Source organism: Mangifera indica, chromosome 13 (assembly GCF_011075055.1).
Source record: "Mangifera indica cultivar Alphonso chromosome 13, CATAS_Mindica_2.1, whole genome shotgun sequence".
Lineage (NCBI taxonomy): Eukaryota > Viridiplantae > Streptophyta > Magnoliopsida > Sapindales > Anacardiaceae > Mangifera > Mangifera indica.
Window position 1 is genome coordinate 8,893,835 of NC_058149.1, and position 3,682 is coordinate 8,897,516.

The window sequence follows — 3,682 nt, forward strand, 5'->3', positions numbered from 1 at the left end:
AGATCTAAAGACTTGGAAATAAAATTTGAGAAAATGTCAGTGGGTGAGGATCTTCAAGTTAGAGGCAGATTTGATAAAAGAAATAATCAGAAAGAGAAAAAATATGCTAGGTCTAAGTCTAGGACTAAGAGAACATGTTGGCAGTATCATAAGAAAGGTTATTTTAAAAGGAATTGTCTTGAGAAAAAGAAAATGCATGTAAATAAATCTGATAAGCAAGATTTGCTAAATTTTCTAGATGGCTATGAAAATGCTAAAGTGTTACTTATATCTGAAAAAGCTCTAGACGAGGAATGGGTATTAGACTTAGGTTACACATTTCACATGACACCAAGAAAAGAATGGCTCATGATGTAAAGTATGTAAATGGAGGGAAGGTTTCAATAGGAAATAATGATTCTTGTGATGTTATTGCTGTTGGCAATGTGAAATTTAAGATGCATGATGGTTCTATTAGAATCCTAGAGAATGTTAGACTTGTTCCAAAATTAAAAAGAAATTTAATTTCTTTGGGACTTTTGTATTCAAGTGGCTTTGCTTATAAATAAAAAAATGGTATATTAAAAGTAGTAGAAAGATCTTTGGTTGTGATGAAAGGAAAGTTGTCATATGGTTTGTATATCTTGGATGGTAATGCAGTTTCTGATGTCATAAATTCTGATATTGACATCCAAAATGAAATTGCATTGTGGCATCAGAGATTAGGACATATTAGTATTGCTAGTTTACATGAATTAATTAAATAGAAATTGATTGATTCAAAGACAATATCTCATCTTGATTTCTGTGAAAATTGTGTGCTTGGTAAATCTTATAAATTGAAATTTGCACCTGCCACTCATAGATCCAAAGGTATCTTAGATTATTTGCATTTTGATTTGTAGGAATCTCTTCAAGTCCCGAATTCCTTATCGAATTCTTATTATTTATCACATTCATTAATGATTACTTTAGGAGAATATAGATTTATTCTCTAAAACAAAAAGATGAAACATTTAATTGTTTGAAGGACTGAAAAACTTTGGTTGAAAATCAAACTAGTAAAAGAATTAAAGTTCGTAGAACTGATAATGGGCTTTAATATTGTAATAAATTTTTTTATGATTTTTGTAAAAAGCATGACATTCTTAGACATATAACTTGCATTGAAACCCCTTAATAAAATAGTCTTGCTGAAAAAAATGAATAAAACAATTCTTAATAAAGTTAGGTGCATAATGTCTTATTTAGGTATGAGTAAAAGATTTTGGGCAGAAGTTGTAGCAATAACAAGTTATTTTATAAATAGATCCTCATCATCAGTATTAGACTTTAACACACCTATAGAGATGTGGTGAAATAGACCGCCATCTCTTAATCATCTAAGACCATTTGGCTGTTTAGCACATGTGCATGTGAATTAGGAAAAGCTGAATCCAAGGGCTCTAAAAGCTGTGTTCCTAGGCTACCTATTCGATACAAAGGGCTATAAATTATGAGTAATTGATGAGAAAAAGTGTGTGGTTAGTAGAAATGTTACCTTTAATGAATTTAAATTTTATAAATATCTTTTTTTATGTTAATAAATTAATTGAGCAGGTTCAGTTTGAGGTAGAAAGACTTGTTAATAGTACCTGATATGGATTTAGATTTAATTCATGCTCCAAAGTATGAAATCTCAAGCTCTAATCAGTAACCCCCTACAGGGTCATGGTGAGAGTTCACAGAGTGATGCAAATCCAAACTTTTTTAATTATCAATTAGTAAGAGATAGAACCAGAAGGGAAACTAAACCTCTTGCTAGATTTGCACAAGTTGATCTAATATTTTATGGTTTCCAAATAAGTGATGTAATTAAAATGGATGAACCTTTGAATTACAAACAAGCTTATAAAAGTAAGTATAACTCTGAATGGAAGAAGGCCATGAAAAATGAAATGCTTTCTTTATGGAAAAATAGGACATGGTCCTTAATGGATAGACCAAATAAGAAAGTAATTGGTTGTAAATGAGTGTTCAAAAGAAAGTTTGGGATACTTGGAATAGAGCAACCTAAATTTAAGACTAAAGTTGCGGTAAAAGGTTTTTCTTAGAAGGAATGAATGGATTATCATAAGGTTTTCTCTCTTGTAGTTAAACATACATTCATCAGACTTATCTTGTCTACTGTAGCATTATTTGATATGAAAGTTAGACAAATGGATGTTACAACAATTTTCTTGCAGGCGAAACTAGAAGAGCAGATATTCATGAACAACCTGAAGGTTTAGAAAAATCTAGTACTGAATAGGAAGTTTGCTTATTGCATAGATCTTTATATGAATTGAAACAATCCCCAAGGTAATGGTATAAGAAGTTTGATAAATTATTTCTTTTTATTAGTTTTCTTAGATGCAACTATGATTATTGTATGTATTATATGAAATCTGAACATGATGATTATGTTTATCCTTTAATATATGTTGATGACATACTCTTGGTTTCTAATAAAAAGTCTGCTTTGTATGATTTGAAACACATGTTAAATTCTGAATTTGAAATGAAAGATTTAGGTCTTGTTAAAAGGATTTTAGGTATGATGTTGTGAAAGATAGATAAAAAAGCTACTTATTTTTATCTTAATCTGGTTATATTAAAAAGGTTTTTGAAATCTATAAAATGTCTAAAGTAAAATCTCTGAATGTTCTATTAGGTGCTCGTTTTAGATTAAAAACTACTTCTGTTTTATCTATTAATAACTCTGATTTTATGAGAAATGTTAGAAATAATCAAACATATCAGGATCAAATTCTGTGAATTCTGTAAATAAGGATTTGCGTACCTAGATTCAATTTTTGACAAAGCCTTTTCAAACACGGTGCAAGGTATTGGCGTTAGTCGATTCCCACATCCCAATTTGTACTACGTATTGCTTTTATTTTGGGAAGATAGGATCTGTGCCATTTATGGCTTTTGCATTAAGATGGGGAATTCTTCTCTGGTAAAAAAAAAATGTAATCTATTTTTGGAGAGGTAGTTTGGACTTTATATAAGAGTCCAACTGCTAATCATTAACCCCAAAAACTGCCCTTTGGTAGTTAAGAAAATCGGATCAAGTCAATCCGTCATGGGTGGGCCCGAATCCAATATCTCCCACTCACACATTATAGAAGACCCATACTAAATACTTAGCCACAAAAATCCTATATAACAATATGCTTTATATTTGCAAATGTGTCGTGTGACCTCGCAAGCAACCTGTACTTGGGACTAAATACTATGTATATGTTAGAAATAGTATAACCGCTTCAATCTGAATAAAACAAAATAAAGTGTTAGGCTCGTAGCACCTCAGACTTACTCGACAACATTAGCTCTTTTTAATCCCTCATTTATCATTGTGTTATCTTCCTATGTATCCACAATCAAGTCCAATCTCCTATATAAATTAACTGATTGGCCAACAAATGGACACACTTAATATATAAGTCTTCCTCTTCTAGTCGAAATTCTTAATTTAAACTTAGTTGCTTTTCTAGTCATGTTCTATAGACCGAATCATGTATGACCATAAGTTCTAAGCTAAGACAACAACACTAAGAGTAAATATCGAACAATAGTAAAGAGTCAAAGGGTACCAGTATGAGGTAATCCTCATAAAGTCTCATGCAGTAAGGGAGTAGAGATTCATCATCTCACTACTTTAACTGGTTATCTTACTTAT